At 38.2% G+C, this 23872-nt stretch overlaps 1 pseudogene; it reads left to right on the plus strand.

Moving 5' to 3' along the window:
* Positions 1-785: 785 nt before the first annotated feature.
* Positions 786-19514, plus strand: LOC123241434 (annotated as a pseudogene).
* The last annotated feature ends 4358 nt before the right edge of the window (positions 19515-23872 follow it).

The following is a 23872-nucleotide window of genomic DNA, read 5'->3' on the forward strand; positions in this document are numbered from 1 at the left end:
AGCTGTGTCTTATAGGAAGAGAGGGATCCTATGAGACAAAAGTGAGGAGGGAGTGTATTCCAGGCACAAAGGTTAGTCTGTGCAAAAGAAACAGATTTGAGAGATGGTGGGTCACATTTTCCCCAGAGTATCAAATTCACCATCACTAATTTATTCTAATGTGAAGTATAGAAACATGAGTGTAACTTGTCTTCCTTAAACACAGAATTAAATATAAGGGTTTCCTTCCATGGGGATTTAACTATGAGAAAGACCTAATTATAAAACTTTTTCCCAATATAGCCCTATAGAATAGCTTCAAAGAATATTATGATATCCATTTCTTAATCAATTGTAATCCAGAGGTGTCTAATACACAGCCTTCAGCACTTGCAGCCCACAATACTCCAAAGTGTTACCAAATCAGATTAAAATGTAATTGAGTAATATTCTACGAAATAAATAAAAATATAATAAACCAAGGATGTTATTACAGTTTAAAACGAAGTGAATAATGCAGGCAGCAAAGAACCTTATGTACAGATTAATGGCCCTGGTTTCTATTTAAATTTGATACCACTGCTATAAACTATAAGCTCATAGGATCTAGTATTAATTGGACCTGAGAGATCATCTAGTTCAGTGGTTCCCAAACTTTTTTGGCCTATCACCCCTTTCCAGAAAAAATATTACTTAGTGCCCCCAGTCACATACTATCGCCGCCCCCTTACAGTTATTTACCGCCCCCAAATGCACCTGTGGCCATCACCGCTCCCCTGGATCACTGTAGCACCCACCAGGGGGCAATGGTGCCCACCTTGGGAATGACTGATCTAGTCCATCCCCCTAATTTTACAGATAAAGAAATAGGCCCAGAGATAAACAACTTGGCCAGGGTCCTACAGCTAGTAAATAGCAAAGCAGATATTCAAACCAAGGTCTCTAACTCCATATGCAGTCCATTATCCATTATATCCCTCTTGCAGGCCTAAAATATACATTAGATTTTTATTAGATTATATCATATGGTTGTATAAGGAGGGGATAAGAAGAGGGATTACAGGAAGATGCTAGGTGGTATAGTGGAAGGAATGCTGGGCCTGGAATCAGGAAAACTCATCTTTGTGAGTTCAAATCTATCCTCAGATACTTATTAGTTATGTGACCCTGCATAAATTTTGTTTGTCCTCAGTTTACTCATCTGTAAAATGAGCTAAAGAAGGAAATGAAAGGAAATGGCAAACTACTCTAGTATCTTTGCCAAGAAAACTCCAAATGGGGTCAGAAGGGGTTGGACTCAATTGAACAGCATGCAAAAAAAAAAAACCCAAAAGTTAGCAACAAAAATTATTTTTTTGAAATGCCCATAAAACAATTTGGGTTAAGACATTATTACCATAAGATTTCCATGTTAAGATAAGAATATGAAGGGGTATGATTGCTAACTGGTTAGCACTTATTATCACAGAAACACCTGCTAACTAGATATGACACAGTTACCTACTGGGATAAAAGATAGATAGAAATTATTTCTGATGCAAGGAATGGGGTATGAAAAGGTTTGGGGCCAGAAGCCTGCAAGGGAAGTCTTGCCATACTATACAACAAAAGGTTATTGTGGAGTAGAGTTAGCATGAAAGCTGTGAGACACTGAACACCTGGAGGGAGGTAGAGAAGAAGTAAAGATCTAGGACAGTGATAGGGACCAAGGAAAAGGGGGACTATCCTGCTTTCTCCAAGCCTCAGTTTCCTCATTGCAAAATAAACCTGATGAACTAGATTGCACCTGCATTCCATTTCAACTCTAGATTTAAGGACAGTGAATAGGTGTTGGATGTCATGCCTCAGCATTCAACAGACATTAACTATTGATTATAGGTTGACTTAGAATTGGAAAGAATCTTAGCTTGTCCAGGAGCATCAAAATCAAGTATAAATGGAGCCCACTAAACCATGCATAGGATACCTGTGGGCTGCATAGTGACTTAGTTTTAAATGTAATGTTATCTATGTTTTATTGTATTTTTAATTATTTGGTTAAATTTTTCCTAGTTACATTTCAATTTAGTTTGGGAAATTTGCACTTTGGTCTGTTTGACACCTCTGACTTAATCCAACCCCCTCATTTTACAGATGTGGAAATAAAGACCCAGAAATGTGAAATAATTTGCCAGCAGTCACACAGGCAGTAAACAATATTTGATTTGAGCTGCCATCATTTGGTTTCAAATACAGAGCTCTTTTCCCCTCTAACACTTGTCCAAATTCAATTACTTTTTTAAATGAGTCCTTACCTCTGCCTTAGAATTAATTAAGTATCAGTTCCCAGGCAGAAGAGTGGTAAGGGCTAGGCAAGTGAGGTTAAATGACTTGTCCAGGGTCACACAAGTAGGACGTCTGAGGTCAAATTTGAACCCAGAATCTCCTGACTCCAGGCCTGGCTCCTTATATAGTGAACCATCTAACCACCCTCTTCAATGACTCTTAAAGGATAATTTGTGAGGAAATCTTTCCTCAGATTACCTCTACACATTTTTGGCTGCCTTCCTCTATGGGGAAAATCTAAGCAATTCAGCCTTTTCTCTCATTCTCTAATTTGATCCCAGACTGAGCCCTAACCCTCACTCCCTTCCAGATTGAAGTCTGACTCTGGCCCCAAATTGATTCTGGCCACAGTCTGTCTTAATCCTGCCCATTGATTAATGATGATGCTGTATAACATTCGACATTTCTTCTCCTATGAAAGGAACTTCAAACTTAAATTAGGATTTAAAAAAAAAACTTACCACTAGTTTATTTTCTATCAAAAAATGTAGTTTACTAATTTTTTTCCTTGATTGCAAAAGAAGCTTTACTAAAAACAAATATTACACTGTGTGACCCTGGGCAAGTCACTTGACCCCCATTGCCTACCCTTACCACTCTTCCACCTGTAAGTTAATACACAGAAGTTAAGGGTTTAAAATTAAAAATAAATAAATAAATAAATAAATATTACAGTGATTACCTTGATCCCCATTGCCTAGAGACCAGGTAAGTTACAAATGGGAAAATGAAGGCCCAGGAAGGCTAAGAGACTTAAGCATATCTTATGTGTTATTGGAAATATTCGGGTCTTTGAACTACATTTCCCATGAGCCCACTGGCTTTCTATCATTACACAATGATGTAGACAGAGGGATAAAACTGAGGGGCTGTCATTTCACTTCCTCTTTGCTTTCTATCCACCATGGTGAGAGCTGGGAACAATGGAGCTTTTGAACTGCTTAAGCTAGCATGGCACGTGGCTTTATTTTCTAGTGGCTACTAATAAACCTTATAAAAACCATAATATTTTTAAAGTTATCATTATATGTTAATTTTATTTTTTACATTAATGGCAACCACCTAGCAAAAGAATTCTCAAAAAAAAAAATTCTCAATTTTTCAGATAGCCTAGGTGAGATAAATTTTGCAAAGCCACATTTCTCCTGCCATGGCTTTTCACCCTCTCTCCAAAGCTTCTGGCCTACTTCTGCCGTTTTTGTTTTTTAATCTTTTTTCCTGTTTTCCCTGGCCACCTGGCTACTTTCCTTTGAATAGTTTTTCCAGGAGCTCTTGGCCAAAAAAAGAAAAGCAACTTTTCTTGCAGATTCTTGCTGCTATTGATACAGACTGCTGCAGATAACTCCAACCTGCCTGCTGTTCCTGATCCCCCTGGCTGCCGATCCAGGCTTGCTGCCTGCCCAGCCTTTGCTGCCTGCCCTCGCCCACCTCTCCCTGGAAGTAAAGCTCCTGTTCCTGCCGGCACCAATTCTCTACCCCAGTTAGGCTTCCATGCTGTGGCTGTGGGGGAGGGGACTGAGATAGCACGCGGGCCCTAGCGTTTTACCCCAAAGGAGAAGGGAAAAAAAGTTTACTCTTCCAAACAGGAAATAAAATTGAAAGCATGGCCTGTTTGGTCTCTATACCTCATCCCATTCAGGAGTCATCCACACTATGCTCAGTGCAGAGTTCTCCCTCACTATGACAAAATCGAGAGCTCCAACAAGAGGAATTTAAGTGGATAGAGAAGGAACTTTAAAGAGTGAGGGTGTATTTTAAGGCTTTTCAGACTCCATTGTTTTTTGAAAGTCTCTATATCTTATTGTGCTTTGCTAATTGTTTGCTTTATGATTTAATTTTGTTGTTTTAAGTTCATATATTAATCTGATCAATATCTTCCTGTTACATTGAATCATTTTAAGCTACTGTGTTTTGGGCTATTAGATAAATTCTGTTACATGATATTATTTGTACCTCCTCATGCTTGTACTAGAGCAAATGTCATTGTAAAAATGCATTCAACTTACACAAACCCTTTCATGACATCACATGTTGTCTCAACAGTTTTTTATTTTATTTTGATAATTGTATACAACCTTTGGAGAATTTAATGAGCTAAATATCTCCAGGTATTTAAGGAATCTTCACAAGCAATTTTTAGAAATGAGGGTCCACTGGTAGTTGAAGAGATGTGTTATGACACTGTTTTATTTTATTTCCCCACTTCCACATTTATAAAAATGTAATGGATGAGAAATCTGAAGTAATTTTCACTATTTATTCCTCTGCTTCACGTGAAATGGGTGGGACATTTTGAAGACAGGTCTGTAAACTGTTATAGTCCATACCAGAGGGAGTGAGATGCCCAAGAGGCTTAGTCTACCCTGTAGTGGGTTATAATCTCATCTGGGAGGTGTAAAGGATTTTCCCTATGAAGGATTTTATATATATGTACTCTTCAGCTTATTGTATTTTTCCATCAGAAGTATCTAGACTTCTTGGTGATATTTTAGACCCAGAAAGTTTTTCAGCAGTTTTGTGTTTTTTCTAGGCTCTGCCACATTTTGGATGATATCTCAGCCAAGGTTGAAAAATTTGCCATACATGTAGAATTTGTGACAAGTATACATTTTTTAAATATCACACAACAAGTGGCGATATAGAAATCATGTGAATCCTGTATGATAGTGGGTTTGTTTGCTATTGTCATTAAATGTGTTATTGTAATTTTGGAGAATTTTGGAACTTTTTCGAATGTGCATTATCTCCTGTATTACTGTTTTACAAATCTATTATTTTATAAAAATAATTTGCATTCACAATAGTTCATGGCAAAGCTTAAAAGGAAATGAATCTCATTTTTGAGTGTGAAACCTTTTGCTAATTTTAAGCTATATATTTTTGATTTTTAAAACATTTTTTTATTATTCTTTTCCCTTGTATGTGCAATACAATTTTTGAGCTTCTTTTTTCTCTCATTTTTGTACTTGAACACATTATCAATATTAATCTTTTTTGATTTTGCAGTAATATAAGTTTAAAATATATATTTGCTATAATAGTAATGCATACCCCCAAAGCTTTAGACTATGGTAACCTGCCATTTGTTGATAAATGTTATGGGACTGTGATTAATCATTGTGTTTGATTCCAGGAGAAGGAATCAAAAGAGTCACTACACAGTGCGAAGAAGCACAAGGTCAAGGAGATCAACCAATCCCAATGAGATTGATGAAAATCTGCACAGTGCCTAGGAGCACACGGTGTGTGTTTGGAATTCAGGGAGGTGCCATTTAAAAGTATCTTACAAACTTCCTGTGGACAGGTGGGGAACTTTGAGACTATATTCCCCATGATCCAATGAGTTTCTGGTTAAATGTGAGACAACGGGAACCAATGTATAGGGCAGCTTAAATTCGAAGGGCAGCCTTGAGATGCCCTCTTTTGCTACCTGAGCGGGCTCCTGGGGGACAGAGAGAAGTAGGGAAGGTATGAAAGAAAATGGCAGAGGCAGCAATTTGAATTTTTTACAGGCACATGGTCGATTATTTCTATCAACATGGCTTTAATTAAAATATGAATTTCTCTAGTAATATCAGCCTTTATCATTTTTAATCGTTACAACGGTCAAAAAAGACAAACCAATCCAGGTAAGACTAATGAATTTCTACTCCCATACTAAAGAACTTGGACCTAGTGTTTGGGGTTCAAGATCACGGCTGTTCTGACATATGTTAAAAGCCAGCTTTATCTGAGCCACATCCTAGTCAAGTACCGAAGGTTGACTATCATCCTGTCTCCCCTTATCTCTGAGATTGAAGGCAAATCAGACCAAGGAATGACACTTCCCTTTTACACAAAAATCTAGTCCTTTTTTATCCCCAACTTTTTGTAATTTAAAAGGTGGTTATGTTTACAAGAGCCTTCGAGGATATCAGTCTCCCTTGGCTCTCAGGGGGAAATGTGTTATTGGAAATATTGGGGTCCTTGAATTACATTTTCCATGAGCTCACTGGCTTCCTGTCGTTACACAATGACATAGACAGAGGGATAAAACTGAGGGGCTGGCATTTCACTTCCTCTTTGCTTCCTATTTAGCATGGTGGCAGCAGGGAAGAGTATGCTTTTTAAGCAGCCTTAGCTAGCATGACACTTGACTTTATTTTCTAGAGACTACTAATAAACTTATAAAAACCATAATATTTTTAAAGTTATTCTTTTATACATTCATTTTATTTTTTATGCCCACCATGAGGTTAGGGAAGTCTCAAGTAGAATTCTTTAGCTAATCACTAATTTATAATATAGTTTCATAGAACTGACTTCTGTAATGTTATTTTACCTCATAGCATGAAGAAAGGAAGGAATGAAAGAAGAAAGGATGGAAGAAAGGAGGGAAAGATGGAGAGAGGATAGAAGGAATAGAGAGAGAGGAAGGAAGGAATGGAGGGAGGGGTAGGAGTGAGTAGAATTCTTCCTCTTCCCCCAACCTGGGAGCAGTTGGACCAGAAGGCAATAACTGTTTAACTGAATTCCTTTTAGTTCAAGCAATGGAAACCATACAAGCTTGGTAAATTCAGGTTCAAGTTGGTAAATTGACAGGGAATAATCCCACTGAGGTTAACAACTCTCACTGCTTAAACTATTCCCTAAACCCTAGGATAGAATAGGTTCTAGGTTGTCTTCAAATACAGATGGCTTGCTCTCAAGGAAAAAAACTGCACCAGTGCTTATATGACTGGACCTTTTCTTTGGTAAAGTATATGGATGGTAAGTATATTCTAGTATAACTTTACACAGGCCCAATAGTTTAACAAGCAAAGGGGTTTATTATTTTCAGGAAAACAGGGTGAGGGGAAATGGTTTTAGGAATGAAAGGAAGGTAAGCTATCTAAAATCTTCAATGAACTTATTACAAAAGAGGAATGTGTTTTGGACAACTTAACTTCTATCCCACTCACTAAGTAATCTTTCTCCTAATCTAATGTAACTAGGTTAAAGATGGAAAGGTAATCTTGCTTGAAGATCTATATAGAGATTAGTTAAGATGCCGCAATTGAGATATTCTTCCAGTAGTAAACCAGTAAAGTAACACTCAGCCCTTGAGGTCAGAGATGAGCTAACCGAAGAGTAATCTAACTCTTCCTCCTATTCCTTGAACCCACAAGGAGTGTGATCAAAGTGTCCTTGCAAGTAGGGTGACCTGGCCTTTTATATACTCAGGTTTCTAACTGCCTCAACTGCCTCCTCTCCTGGAGTTCTGGGGGGCACTATGGAATTCTGTGAGGCGGCTTTGACCTCACTTAAGATCATGGATGTTACACAAGGAAAAAAATATATATGGAGAGATGTGTGCCAATGAAAGCTACCCTAAAAAGAATAGAAAGTGGATTAAGCTGGTTTCAACTGGCAATAAATTCAGACAATAGCCTCCTTTGTCCACTGAAATCTTGGGAAATAGAGTGATAGAAATGAGTGAACAGCTTGATTGTTCCTCAAATTTGTGAAACAACATATCTTCCTATGGGGGTGTTGGATAGATAATTATCTCACTACTACACAGGACATCAAAGCCTTTTTGGTCAGTGCATGTGGAAGGGAGCAAGGAATCCAAGAGCTCTATGGTCATTTTTGCCCTCTTTTTCAGTAAGACAAGCCTAGCTTTGTAGGCTACAAGGAAAGTCTTGTCCTCACGCACTACTAGGTTGAAAGTAAAGGAAAAAAACATTTGTAAAACAGACCATGAGATCAGCAAAAGGTTGTGCCAGGCTCTAGAATTAGGCAATGGGGAGAAAGAAAGTCATTTATGAATTATACTTAGGAGTAGACCAAAATAGGGTGCAGGTTCTGCTTTTCTCAAAGACCATATAACAAGCTGGAGATGTACTGAGTAAGAATCTCACTTCTAAGAGAATGAAAACTTGATTTCCAGAAAGTTTGTCAGGCTAGGTTCATGATGTTTATCTCCTGAATTCAAGAGACCTATACAAGACTGGTTCTTGGCAAACTGAAATGGAGTTCATCCTTCATCCCAGCCTCTTCACAGCATTTTAGAACCAAAGACCATGAACTGTGCCTGAGCTGGGTTTTTATAGAGTGGTAAGCAGCAGGGGGCAGGATAAGGGGATGTCTCTAGGCAGCAAGGGGGCGGGATATAGGGATGTCTTTAGGCAGCAGGGGGCAGGATAGGGGGATGTCTTTAGGTTGGGAAATCCTGCAGATAAGGGGAATGTCTGCAGGGATGAGTTCCTGCAGATAAGGGGAAGGTCTGCAAGGTAGATAAGGTTAAGCTCTGGAGACCAGAGGTCTGCAAGTTTGGAATTCCTGTGGACAAGCCTGTTTCACCATAATGTCATACAGGGGTCAGGATTTTTAATTCTGACTCTTTCTAGGTTCCACAATTTCAGACCTATTATAAATATATATGTAAATAAATATAATACATAATTTATACATAAAATAAATATAATATATAATTTACATGTATAAATTATAAATGGCTTTGTTCTGTTTTAAAGGACTTCCACACTTCTAGATGGTAGAGTGATGGAGCATGGTGGGCCTTGAGTCAGGAAGATCTGAGTTCAAATTCAGATTCAGACATTTACTAATTGGGTGACCATGGGAAATCACTTCAACTTCATCAGTTTCAGTTTCTTCATCTATAAAACAGGAATAATAATAGCACCCACTTCCCCAAGTTGTTGTGAACATCAAACAAGATCATAATTGTCTTAGCACAGTATCTGGCTTAAAGTAAGCTCTATATAAATATTAGTTATAATTATCAGATGGAGGTGGTATTATGGAAAGAATGGAAGGCTTTCCTCTGACTTTTGACATTATATCACACCCTGTCTCTATTTCCTTATCTGCAAAATGGGAATAATAACATCTATAGTACCTACTTCCCAGGGTTATTGCAATGTTCAAATGAAATAATATATGTATATCACTTTGTAGATTTTAAGGGCTGTATACAGTCCAAGGGAAATGTGCAGTGTGAATTCAAATAATGCAACCACTTCAGAGGTTTTCTTATTAGCATTAATGAGGACATAGGGTAACATTATAGTTGTTATTATAATTGTTCTTAAGGTATGGTCGCCAGAAATCGATTAACTCGATTTCAAAATAAAATAGACCCAAGTCAGGATGACTTTATGGTGGTTTATTTACAATTAGGAAGGTTGAAGGTAGAGAAATTGAGAGAGAGAAACTCTGGCCCTGACCAGAGGGCCAAACCAGGTAAGAATTTAGAGGCCCCAGCAGAGGGGCACAGAGGTTAATTAAACAAGGCTTCTAGCCACAAGGCCTTTTACAAATAAAGAGGCAAGAGAGGCATCCTTAAGGCTAGAGCCTCTAGAAACGCCAAGGGAGGAGAAAGGAAGTCAGCCTAACTTACCCACGTGACAATTCAGAGGGAAGCCCTCTGAGGTCTCACCAGAGATCCTTCAACACCAAGTTCAAAGCGCCAACTCTCCACAGGAAACTACCATCATATTTAAAAGATAGCATCTTTTGTCACTTCCTGAATCCACCTGCAATTTCAAGTGGACAAATGGCAGCCCTGATACTGTATTTGAAGCCATCCAGCAGCTCCAGGAAGATTCCTAGTGGGTAGGGCGCTCAGAAAGGGGAACCAAGGACTGAGTGAAAAATGGGTTACAGGTTAAGGACTAATGGAAAGAGAACATAAGGTGAGAATAAAGACACACAGACAAAGAAAGTTTTGGCATAAGGTTGACAGACAGAGAGTAAGCTCTGGTGGCCAAGAGCTTCATGGTTCAGAGCTCTGATGGTCAGGAGCTTAGATAGTTCAGAGCTTCATCCTCAACTGTCATATAGCTACTTTTATTGAGGTTACAACAGTATATGAGGAAATGGAGAGCCAAGTGGTTTGATACATTAACTTTATGAGGTAATCATCAAGAGATACAAACTGCCAGAACCTAAAACAATAGGTAGAGCTAACACCTGGATGAGGAGCTGATATGGCCTAAGACATCTACAATGTTTGATTCATATGTTAATTGATCATTGTAGGTAAAGTAAGGAGACTGAGATAGCTGACCAGTCTTTCCAGTGTAGCCTTAGGGAAGGGCTAGGAATTTGGTAAGGTTGAGGTTCAATTTAACTCAAGATTTCAGAAATCAATTAGCCATACAAGAGTCAGTTTTTGAGCACTCTTAAAATAATATCATAATTAATGTATACCTGGATTCCTACAGTTTTGGACTGCCCCTTGGGCAGTCCCTTGTTTCTGATTTGTTACTTATTATCATGTGTAGATAACAGACCTCCCTCTCCTCACTTAATTCTAAGTTGGGTGGGGTGACATTATTCCTGGTGGCTAAGTCTACACAAATGAAAGAGGGTCAGCTAATTCCATTTACACAGACTAGCCCTAGGATCTCCAAAGTTTCCTGGATTGTGGAAGACCATATTATTGATTAGTTTACTATTTCTGCAGGAAGACATTATGGAGAATGACAAGTACGCTAATGCATTGTTAGTAGAACTATGAATTGGTTCTTCAACCATTCTGAAAAATAACTTAGGCCAATGTCCAAAAAGTCACCAAAGTATGCTACTATGAGATCCCTACCTCAAAGAGAACAAGGACAAGAAAAGAGTACATTTGTGCAAGACTATAGTAGCCCTTTTCATTATGAAGACAAAATAGTTTTCCATCAATTGAGGAATGGATGAATAAATTGTAGTAAATGAATATAATGGGATTTTCTTAACCCTAAGAAAAGATGAATGGCATATTAAAGAGAAACATTTAGAGACTTGTATGAACTGATGCAGAGTAAAATGAGGAAATATCACATGTTGGATTTAAAAATCAGTCTGGCAGTCCACTGAATTATTTCTGGCCTGGGCAAGCTACCCCCAACCCCCAAGGTTTCCCAGCACAGTCTTCCTTATCTCCTCCTATCATAAACCTAAAACTGAAGCTATCTTATCTGATGAATATTAACCTTCTTGAGGAATGTTTGTCTATGTTTGCCTGCTTAACAATATTTGCCTATTTAATGTATTTTTGCCAAATGCTTCCAGACCCCTGTCCCTGAAACCCCCCCTCCCCAGATGCTTCCTGACCACCTGTCCCTGACACTACCTTGATAATTATGTATGTACCAACCCCCTTCCCCAAACATTTCTATATAAACTCTTGGCTGAGAATTCCAAGGGGTTGTTCAGGCACTCCTCTCTGCCTAGCGACCCTAGCTATTATTGCTAGTAAAGAATGAGCCTCTTCTTGCATATTGCATTGTCAGTGTGATTCTTCCTTGGGCCATGAACCTGGGTTAGGTATTAAAATTTGGGTACAACATATGGGGGCTCGTCTCTCATGGTCAGGAAAGGACCCACTGCCAGAAGAGCCAAGAGGGTGAGGAGATCTGGGGTTGAGTGGCCTGTGCATGTGGTTGTGTGATTGTGTGTTTGCATTGTATGAGGAGGGAGCCTACCCCAGGCCCCCTTCTGCATGTGTGTGGATGTGTGATTGAACTGATGGGGAAGGTGATGCCCTGGTAAGCATACAGCTAAGTGGTTCGGCTTGCCCCGCCGCTCCGGGATTGATACAGAGGAACCTATGCCAAGCTTACCAGCCACGAGCACCTCTTCTACCTGTTTCTGAGTATGGACTGGGGAAAGTACGCAGTTCCTTTTGATCCATGCGGACAAAGGTCGGAACCCCTGAGAGCAAGTGCTGTGTGTGATTGGCAGGCCACGTAGACCAATTGATCTCCCTATTCCCTTGGAATTACTATGGGAACTGATGAGATTCGCGGCCTCACAGGACCCCAAAGCAAAAGGTTCGAGTTCTGTCTTTGGAGTCCATCCAGTTGGTTCGAGTCCAGCCGGATTTTCTTGGGGATTGAGGCCCCAAGTCAGGGGTTCGAGTCCCCTGAGGAAGGCCAGTGGACACACTGGAGGTGGGGAGGAGAGAGAGGACTGAGGCAGGATCCCCACATTAATTGTTTGGGATCTGTCTGGGCTCCCCCAGGCAAGTGAGTGTGAGTGTGCGCACCTTTGTCTTGTGTTGTCTTGGCCAGTCAGGAATCTGTCAGGTTTAAACCGTCCTTAGTTCGTCTTTTGTGTGTCCTGGCTAGGTCTGTGTCTTTGGTGTTATTTCAGTCCTTATCATGAGCCAGGGAGAGTCAACCTGGTGCTTGCTGGTTTCCCCAGCTTCAAGGCGAATTCAGAGGGGAAAACTGCAAACATTCTGCAATTCCCCTTCCCCCATCTACATTTCTCACCTCCCAGACTGGAGAAACTGTGCTGCTGGGGCTACAGACTTATTGTTCAGACTGGAGGAACTGGGCTACTCCAGCAGCAGACAATATTTGAATAGGGAGAGGATTCCAAATAAACCTCTCAGACCTGGGGGCAGATTTAACATCTGAATAAGAGAGGATTTGAAAGTTCAAAGTTCTTTCCTTAAGAAACACAGCCAGCCTAATGAACAGCTCACTTCTAACCCCCACTGGAAAAGGATAGCAGTTTGTTTAGGTGCTACAAGAAGCATTTTGTTAGAAATCACAGCCAAAAAGAGAGACAGGTTTGGTCAATCAGAGTGTAAAGCACAGGGAGAGTTAGGGGACAAGGAAGTCAGCTCAGCCAATCAGATGGCTGATCGCTGTATGAGTACCCTCAGTTGAAGGGGCAGTGTGCTGCAACTATTTTAATGAGCTTTCTCACAACAAGTGTTTTCTTTTTAACCATGGATCCTAAAGAACTGATTTTTTTTTCCTTTTAAAGCATGCTTGTCATAAGGTTGTATGTTTTTGTTTATTGTTGTCTTTGTCACAGTCTCATCTCTATGTATTCTTAAATTGGATATTACAAAAAAAAAAGAAAAAAAAAGAGGGGGAGTTGAAAGATTCAACTTCCCACAGTCAAAAATCCTTAGCAGAGGACAAAAGAAAATATCTGTTCAATGATTTTTCCTCTTTCTTCCTTTGGATGGGCCCCCAAAGGAGTGAAAAAGAGAAGAATTCAGAGCAGAAAAGGGAGATTTTACTCCACAATTGGAAGCATTTTCACTTAAGATCTGATTTTAAGGGTTGAGGATTGCTAATGATGTTGATATGGTACACTGTAATTTTATTTATTGTGGTAACTGTCAGTCAAATGTGAAATATTAACCAGATTTTATTGAGCACAAAAACTCATGGTTAGAAGTTTGTTAAGCCTTAGTTTCAGTGAATTGAGAATTGTCTAAATGTGGTTAATAGCCAGTCTGACACAGAGAGGAAATGTTTATTCTATAAGGTCAAAAATTGTATTGGCTACTTCGTAGATGTAAAAGTCATTCAGAAATAGTTGTAATGTTATTATTGAGAACTTAATCTAGAATTTAAACTTGGGATTTTAAAATGAGATGTTCTTTTAATGTATGTGCTGTCAGAACTAGCAACATGTGATCATATGATACACAAGAAGCTTTTAAAGTGGTTAATCTGTGCATGGATTTTAATAATACAGGTACTGAAAATTTGGTAAAAATGTGTGCAATGTATAAGAAGGAATTTGTGATCTAGAGATTAACATGCATTTAGACTCAAATTGCTAGAAAGCAATGATGAATGAATACAAAATATGTATGCATTTGGACTATAAAGAGAATTAAGTTTTCAATAGGTTAAGAATATATGATATGCAAACTGTATGAAATTAACAAGAGAAAATTTGACCAGCCCAAGAAGCTAATAGGATTACATACAATTAAATATAGTACCTTTCCTCTTTTTGCAATAATGGTAAAGGAAGAGAAGCCAGAGGAAATAAGAGTAATTGATAAAGAAATAATAGGTGTGAATTCTAGAAAAAATGGTAAATCAGAATAATATTGATGGAATTTAATCGGTTATGTAAGCAATGCCTAAGGTAAAAGGAAACTGAACTAGAGGTTCTATTCTGTTTAAACAGAGGTCTGAAAGGAATAAAAGTAAATGGCTTTGAAATTCAGTTGTTTACATACTGAAAGATTGCTAAAGGACTTAAAGTTATTTGGAAGTTGTGGAGTTCAAACTAAAGTTTGTTGAAAATAATTTATTATGAAGATTTTGGTACATGCTAAATTTTAAATTGTAGGTGATCTCACTTGGTAAAGAGAGATAAGAGAAAAGGTTGTTAAGTCATAAAAACCTAAATCAAGCCAGGCAGCCTTAGGGTAAATTGCTCATAAACTCTGCCTTGCAAACAGGAAGGAAAAGAGAGAAATACTTTTAATTGTTCCACTTTGATACTTAGGAACTGATATAGCAACACAGTACATAAATAAGATCTTAAAGAGTTTAAAGATGAGTATATTTTAATTGTATACTTCAGAGTTTTAAAGAGATGTTCAAGCAAGTAAAAGCTGATAGAAAAGTCATAGATATCTTGTAAAACAGGTTCTTTTTTATAGTACAGTTGTTATAGGGGTGCAAATGGTGAACCCCTGGGTTCGGGAAGGAGGCCCTCAGGATGAGAGGACTCCAAGTTTAGCTTAGAAGTATCCTTTTCAAAGACGTGGACATGACTCCTTGCACTCAGGCATTTAGTGAGTGGGGGGTCTGTCTGAGATCCTCTGGGCTTAGGCTATCAAGGTGTGGCCAAAGGTGTATCTGTTTAAATTGATCAAAAATATTTTTTTAGGTTTAAAGTTATTATAAATGGTTTTTCATCTCAGTGTATTAAAATTAACTAACTTCATTATTACATTTCACTTCCTGGTCTTGAAAATAGATAAGCAGCCTGCTGATCAAAAGGCTTGCTTTAAGGTTTATAGTGCTTAAAAGGTTTCAAATCTTGTAATTGGAAATAGACCCTGTAATACTACATGCTTTATGATATTCTTTTAAGTATGACTTTTATGTAAATTGTTGCTAAAACATGTGCTTTAAGTGTTGTTTGAATATAAGCAAAAGCTCATTGTAAACCTGACTGTACCATGGGGTTTGTTCAATACTCAGTGGATACCTCAGTTTACCAATTTGTACTATGAACTGAATCTTATAATGAGCACTATGCTAAAGTTACAGTGTCTCAATTCTTGGGAGTTATTGATTAGCATTTGAAGGGATACCAAATGGTGTTTGTTTTTGTGATGGTAATAGAGAGTCAGAGAAAGTGAAGAGGTAAAGTGTGTTGTGTTTGAATACAGAAGAAAGAGAGACTTGGATGTCCTGAGTATGCAGATTCGTGATGGGTAAATGGAAGTTGTGTTCTGCTTTTTAAGCAGAGGGTTTGAGGGAAAAAGAGAGAGGAAGAAGGAGAGAGAAGGAGAAATGAAAGAGAACAGATAGGGAGGTGAAAGAGAATAGATAGATGTTCTACTCTTTTAATTGGATCCCTGACCTAGGGATAATTTCTAAAGTTAGTGTATATGGTGATGGGAAAATCATAAATAGTTCTGGAATTTCTCTTGAAAGTTACACTGAAGAGATTCCTTATGGCTTGTCTTAGTCTTTCAGATGGCCCAGGTACAGGAGACGATACAGCCCTGATTTATATTTACAGTGGAGTTACTCAATCCAGTACTCCTGTTCCTTAATTCAGGTTTTGTGACTAAAGTGTGATATGTTAATTATTGCCAAAATATGTAAGAATAACTGAGTGATCAGCCTGGTAGGGAGGTGAAAGGCTTGTTTGAGGGTATGGAAATTGTTTTCAGACTGCTGCTTAGCAGAATTTCTCTGAGCTGTAATGGGAAAGACTTGTCTTTTAAGGAAGGAAAAGGCTTCTGGGATCCAATAGTGATATAGTGCAAAAGACAGAGAATATTCTGTGATGGTTAGAGAGGCAATTCTAGGGCTCAACTTGGACTGGACCTCTTCTGACCATCTAGGCTACTAATGCTTGAGTGACACAAGGATGGCATGAGCCAGTGACAGCTTTGGCCTACACATGGAGCCCCTCACTATGTGTCCCTTGGGATGTGAGGAAATGCTTTCCTATCTGCCTTCCCTTTTTGGAGCAAGTTCCCATAATCAGCACTTAATGCAAATTGCAAATTAATGTTTCCATCTCCCCAAAAAACCTATTAGGTTAATAATTGAAAATTATCAAATTGTTAGGGAACACACTTTGAGAAGTGAGTGAAGTTTAGTGATAGATGACTTGTAGCTTGAAGCCTTAATTTACCACAGCTGAAGTTTGGATCTTGACCCTAGAAATAACCCAGGGCTTTCTGGATTTCCTCCAGGATCTGGGATAAAGAAATTTATCTGTAAAGTGTTGCTATTCAAGTAGTTATAGATGCCATATTAATGTGGGCCTTACGAAAGGATATTTTTTTTAACAGAAACATCACATGCCAACTCTGCAAACAACTTAGGGATCAGATTTCCTAAAAGGTTTAATTCCTGTCAGAGGATAATTTCTGGGGATAAAATCTGTTGGCTAAGATACCCAAATGTTAATGTTTAGTATCAGTTTCTATTGTGCTAATTTTCTTTCTTTGTATCTGGTGTTCTAGTTTTTGCCCTAGTCCTAGGTTCTATACTTCTGCCTTAGGGATGGATGCTCCTCCTTGTGACCTGTCTGTCAGTCTGGGGAAACAGTCTCTGATCTCCAAGCCTTCAGGACCCTGGCATTCGCTGCAGAGGTGCCTCTGAAGACCCTGTGCCCACAGCTCCTCCTCCTGTTCCCCCCTCTCAGAGATTCTACGCCCCTTCTCAGCTTGAAGAAGCTACAGAAGATGGAAACCATCGACCCTCTTCCCTTAGACATTTGGAGGAGGAGAGGGGAGACGGCATGGGACTTTGTGGGACGTTGTACCCCAGAGACAGCATAGAACATTGTACCCCCATAGTGAAAAATTTTTTTCAGGCAAACTATAGGCCGGAAAATCCCTTTGCTTCCACTATGTGCCCTTCCCCTTATTCTTAACCACCTTGCAGCTTTTGTAAAGGAATGAATTAACACCGTTTAGCTTATGGTCCTGCATCAGCATTCCCTGACAACCCCCACCCTTTGTGCTGTCACCAATCTTTAAAGGACCACCTGAGGATGATTCCTCAGGATCAAAAGAAAAAGAAGGGAATGTTGGATTTAAAAATCAGTCTGGCAGTCTACTGAACTATTTCTGGCCTGGGCAAGCTACCCCCAACCCCCAAGGTTTCCCAGCACTGTCTTCCTTATCTCCCCCTATCATAAACCTAAAACTGAAGCTATCTTATCTGATGAATATTAACCTTCTTGAGGAATGTTAGTCTATGTTTGCCTGCTTAACAATATTTGCCTATTTAATGTATGTATGTTTGCCAAATGCTTCCAGACCCCTGTCCCTGAAACCCCCCCTCCCCAGATGCTTCCTGACCACCTGTCCCTGACACTACCTTGATAATTATGTATGTACCAACCCCCCTCCCCAAACATTTCTATATAAACTCTTGGCTGAGAATTCCAAGGGGTTGTTCAGGCACTTCTCTCTGCCTAGCGACCCTAGCTATTATTGCTAGTAAAGAATGAGCCTCTTCTTGCATATTGCATTGTCAGTGTGATTCTTCCTTCGGCCAGGAACCTGGTTAGGTATTAAAATTTGGGTACAACACACAGAACAATTTACTTAATGAACTCAATGGTAATGGAAAGGGAAATAACTTTGAAAGACCTCATAACTCTGGCTCAAGCAGTAGCCAGTCATGACCTCAAAAAACTGATGACAAAACATGCCTCCTATCATTTGGCAGATATGTTATATACTAGAGATATAGAATTAGATATTCATTCTCAGACAAGACTTGAGTATTCATTTGTTTTGTTTGTTCATACATATAGGGAATCTTCCACATCTCAGGGAATTAGGAGTGTGACTCCCTCACAATCCACACAAAAAATTTTTGAAAATCCCTCTGTACAAGAGAAGAAGTTTGAATTGCGGGATTTTTGCGTGACCTTATTATAAAATTCGGGTTAAGTATTTCATCATAGGCTAAATAGTTTTTAATTTTTTTTCTATCAGCTACTGGCCTTCATGTGTCTTCTATGGCTTTTGCAAAGCTCCACCCAAATTCACATTTAATTTCTTAAGTCGACCTGTGATATATTGAAACTATGATGAGGAAAGTTGCCATGTAGAAGGAATACCTGTATTTGTTATGAGAAAGGGCTTTAATTCAGGAGGTGGGGCAAGGGGAGAACAGATGGGTTAGCAGGTAGAAAGAGACAGAAATAGAACGTCAAACAGTTTTGACAAATACATGGAAAGAAAAAAATGTAGGAGAAAGAAATAAAGCAATTTTGTACTTTATTGTACAAATTATAATTTATTATTAATTTATTTTTAAAACTGCATAACAGAAGTCCATGGTTTCTCATATAAATCTTCTTCCCCTGTTCCTTGTATTTTCATATATCTGTTTATTAATGATTGTTACACTCATAAGAAAAAAAAAGAAAAGAAGCTATATGTCATCAATCAAGTAATAAACATTTATCTGGTGTGTGTGTGTGTATTGGGTGTTTAGGGAATACTGGCATCTCTGGTGTGTGGAATTATCAGGTCCTTTCAGGGGGAATGGCATTCTTGCTAAATTCTCATCTCTGCTCCCCTATCCTCTTCAAGTGAGGCAGAGGACATCCTGAGAACTGCCATTAGAGATTTCTTTTCTCAAGGAACTTAATCACCCCAGCACTGTCAAGGTGTTGGATATTATCCACACAGAAAAAGGAAAAAAAAAACTTTACCCAGTTTTTAAATTTCTACATAGGATCCTAAGAAGTTCATGGATATATCTGCACACACAGGCCTGCCCTTTGCTCCTCATTTAGTCCTCAAACCTCCTTAGCAATACTGAAGGCTCCTCTGGCTGACTTTGGAGTACCTGTTCATACCTGCATTCATGAAGTGGTAACCCCGTGGCACTAAGTGCCAGAAATCCACTTGGGCTATAAATACTACAACTATAGACATATAGAACCTAGGTTGTATATTTGCTGAGGTGTTTCTCCATAAAGTCCCTAAAGCCTCTCAAACTAAGTGGGTGTTCTATGTCTTGTAGACACTGGGCACCCCAGATGAAGTAGTTTGGACTCTGCTTCTTATTATAAGTCTCCCTTCCCCAAAGGGGCACAACAAGTTTTCAGTAAAGTGGTGCCTTCACTAGATGAAGATGGGTGGAATTTGCAATGGTAAATACTGCTCTAACAAGTGAGTTTCAGCCAAAGTAGCTCCAACTCATCCTTTCTTCCTGGGTGTTACCAAACTTGTACCTGATTTGAGTCTCTGAGTCATGCTGTGCCCTTGCCCCATATCCTACCCTATCCTTACCTTTTAGGGGAGACCAGCCCTGCCCTGGCTCTGGGACTGTTTGAATTTAGAAAGAGGCCAGGTGAGAGACAATTTGGCTACCCTTAATTCTCAATTTGCCTTCTCACTTTTCCCACTCTACCCATTTTAGGGATAATTAGTGATTAGGAGGAGAAGGGAATGAAAGGGAGATTAAGTATTCAATGCTCCTACTCCAACCTTTGTAGGGCATGAGAAGTGAGACACATCCTGAAGCCTCAGCTACTGGTTAGTGCTGAGGGGGATGAACAAAAGACAGGACCTTGGGCTTCCCATTATCTGACAAACCATCCTCCTTGTAGGACTTTTGTCTGGTGAAGATTGTCTCCTTAGTTTGGGAATGGCAAAAGGATTTTCAGCATACTCCTCTCATCCTCTCACTGTTGCTGTTTATTTGTTTGGTCGGGCTTGACTCTTAACGAACCCATTTGGGGTTTTCTTGGCAAAGATATTGGATGGGCTTTGTCATTTCTTCCTTCAGCTCATTTTACCAATGAAGAAACCGAGGCAAACAGGAATAAGTGAGTTGCCCAGGATCACACAGCCAGAAAGTGTCTGAGGGCAGATTTGAACCCAAGTTTTTTTGATTGTAGGCTTGGTGCTCTCTATACTATGAACTATTTACATAGGACTTATAAGCATTATTTCCCTTGATATTCTTGATCTTTTGTTCTTCCAAATGAACTTTGTTTTAGTTTTTTCTAATTCAGTAAAGAAGTTTTTTGGTAGTTTGTTAGGTATGGCACTGAAAAAGTAAATTAATTTGGATAGAATGGTCATTTTTATGATGTTATCTCATCCTACCCATGAGCACTCAATGTTTTTCCAATTATTTCTATCTAGTTTTAATTGTTCAGAAAGTGTTTTATAGTTGTATTTGTATAATTCCTGTGTTTGTTTTGGTAGATAGATTCCTAAGTATTTTATATTATCTAGGGTGATTTTAAATGGTGTTTCTCTTTCTACCTCTTGCTGATGTGTTGGAAATATATAGAAATGCTGATGATTTATGTGCATTTATTTTTATCCTGCAACTTTGCTAAAGTTGTTGATTATTTCTACAAGCTTCTTAGTTGATTCTGTAGGATTTTTTAAGTAGACCATCATATCATCTGCAAAGAGTGATAGCTTAGTCTCCTCATTGTCTATTTTGATACCTTCAATTTCTTTTTCTTCTCTAATTGCTACTGCTAGTGTTTCTAGTACTATGTTGAATGATAGAGGTGATAATGGGCATCTTTGTTTCACTCCTGATCTTATTGGGAAGGCTTCTAATTTATCCCCATTGCATATGATGTTTGTTGATGGTTTTAGGTATATCCTGTTTATTATTTTTAGGAAAGGTCCTTCTATTCCTATACTTTCCAGTGTTTTCAATAGGAATGGGTGTTGTATTTTGTCAAAGGCTTTTTCAGCATCTATTGAGATAATGATGTGATTTTTGTTTGTTAGATTGTTGATATGGTCAATTATGTGGATGGTTTTCCTAATGTTGAACCATCCTTGCATTCCTGGTATAAATCCCACCTGATCATGGTGGATGATCCTCTTGATCACTTGTGGAGTCTCTTTGCTAGTATTCTATTTCAGATTTTTGCATCTATGTAGTTTTCTTTCTCTGTTTTTGATCTACCTGGCTTTGGGATCAGTACCATATTTGTGACATAAAAGGAGTTTGGTAGAACTCCTTCTTTGCTTATTATGTCGAATAGTTTTTATAGTATTGGAATTAGTTGTTCTTTAAAGGATTGATAGAATTCACTTGTGAATCCATCAGGCCCTGGCGATTTTTTCTTAGGGAGTTCTTTGATGGCTTGTTCAATTTCTTTTTCTGATATGGGATTATTTAAGTATTCTATTTCTTCTGTTATTAATCTAGGCAATTTATATTTTTGTAAATATTCATCCATATCACCTAGATAACTATATTTATTGCCATATATTTAGGCAAAATAGTTTTTAATGATTGCATTGATTTCCTCTTCATTAGAGATGAGGTCTCCCTTTTCATCTTTGATACTTATGATTTGATTTTCTTCTTTCCTTTTTTTAATTAGATTGACCAGTACTTTGTCAATTTTGTTTGTTTTTTCAAAGTGCCAGCTTGTAGTCTTATTTATTAAATCAATAGTTCTTTTACTTTCAATTTTATTGATTTCTCCTTTAATTTTTATAATCTCTAATTTGGTGTTTAGCTGGGGATTTTTAATTTGTTCCCTTTTTAGTTTTTTAGATTTGCATGCCCAGTTCATTGATCTTTGCCCTCTCTAATTTATTAATACATGCACTCAAGGATATAAATTTTCCCCTGAGTACTGCCTTAGCTGCATCCCACAGAGTTTGGTAGGATGTCTCATCATTGTCATTCCCTTCAATGAAATTATTGATTGTTTCTATGATTTCTTCTTTAACTAACTGGTTTTAGAGAATCATATTATTTAATTTCCAATTATTGTTTTATTTGTCTGTCCATGTGCCTTTACTGATTATTTTTTTATTGCATTATGATCTGAAAAGGTTACATTTATTATTTCTGCTCTTTTGCATTTGTTTGCAATGTTTCTATGCCCTATTACATGGCCAATCTTTGTGAATGTACCATGTGCAGCTGAAAAGAAGGTGTATTCCTTTTTGTCCCTATTTAGTTTTCTCCATATATCTATTAAATCTAATTTTTCTAAGCTTTCTTTCACCTTTCTTATCTCTTTCTTATTTTTTAGTTTGATTTATCTAGATCTGATAGAGGAATATTTAGATCTCCCACTAGAATAGTTTTACTATCTATTTCCTTCTTGAGCTCTGCCAGTTTCTCCTTTAGGAATTTGGATGCTATACTATTTGGTGCATACATGTTGAGTACTGTTATTTCCTCATTGTCTATACTGCCTTTTATCAGGATGTAATTACCTTCCCTGTCTCTTAATCAGATCTATTTTTACTTTGGCTTTGTCAGAAATCACAATCGACACTCCTGCCTTATTTTTCTCAGTTGAAGCCCAAAAGATTTTGCGCCAGCCATTGACCTTAAACCTGTGTATGTCCACCCACCTCCTATGTGTTTCTTGTAGACAACTTAAGGTAGGATTTTGGTTTCTAATCCACTCTGCTAATTGCTTCCGTTTTCAAACGGGTGAGTTCTTTTCATCACATTCAGAGTTATGATTACCAACAGTGTATTCCCCATCATTTTTGTTTCCTCTTCTAGTCCTACCCTTTCTTCTTTTACTATTTCCTTCTACACCACTATTTTGCTTTTAATCAGTCTCCCTAATCCCTACCCTTACTTTATTTCCCTTACCAACCCCTCCCTTCTTATTCCTTTCTTATTTTCTTTAGGGTCTATTAAATTCCCTCCCCTATAAATGTTAAAAATGATAAAGGCTGGTATAAATATAAAAATTAGTAATTTAATTAAAGCCATGCTGATAGATAAAGTTATTAGACCACTCGCTTATAAGAATTCAAAACCTGCCGCGCTCGCCATTATTGTCTCCTGTCTCCTCCCGAGTCTGCTGGCCAAGAGACCACTCCCCCCAACCCAGGAGATTATAAACTCTTCCCTGCGTGGAGATGTAGGTGTCCCCACGCCCAAAGAACCGGAACCGGAAACCCGTTGGACCATGGGAAATGTAGTTTGGCATCTCCCAAATTTCACTTTTACAATTCCCCGTGAGGTCCGGCAAAAAAAAAAGGTTAGTCCTTTTTCTTCGCCGGACCTGTAAAAATAGACAACTTCTAAAATTTTCAGGAATTTGGGGATAAAGAAATAGATGAACAAAATTAGCCGCATTGACAAAAAAACCAATTCGGGGGCAGTCCCCAATTGGTATAACAGTGTACAATTAAAACAATACATACAACTCAATTTCAACTCCCCATAGTTCAATCAACTGCACCCCAAAGTTCAAAATTTTGTCTTCATGGTACAGTGAAGGCTTTTCAGACATCTTCATAGTGTCTTCACCAAACAAGTTCGTCATCTGGATTCTGGGGAGATGGTAGGATCCTTATCCTGAAATTATTCTCAAAAGAATTTAAACTTTACATTATAGATTACAAAACATACATTTTCTTCTAAGATTTATACAATTCCCCGTGAAATTACTCCTAAAAGAGTTAAATATACATATATTTTTACATTATCGAATTTTAAAAAACTTAACAGATATCCCCGTGAGGTAAAACTTAAACACACCTTTTTTCCTAAAAAAAAGGTACCTCAGGTCAGCTAAGGATGAGTGGCTGAGTCCTGGGGGTTATATGAAGTCAATTGGCAAAATAAAAAGAATAAAATTCAAG

The sequence above is a fragment of the Gracilinanus agilis genome, chromosome 3, assembly GCF_016433145.1.
Source record: "Gracilinanus agilis isolate LMUSP501 chromosome 3, AgileGrace, whole genome shotgun sequence".
NCBI lineage: Eukaryota > Metazoa > Chordata > Mammalia > Didelphimorphia > Didelphidae > Gracilinanus > Gracilinanus agilis.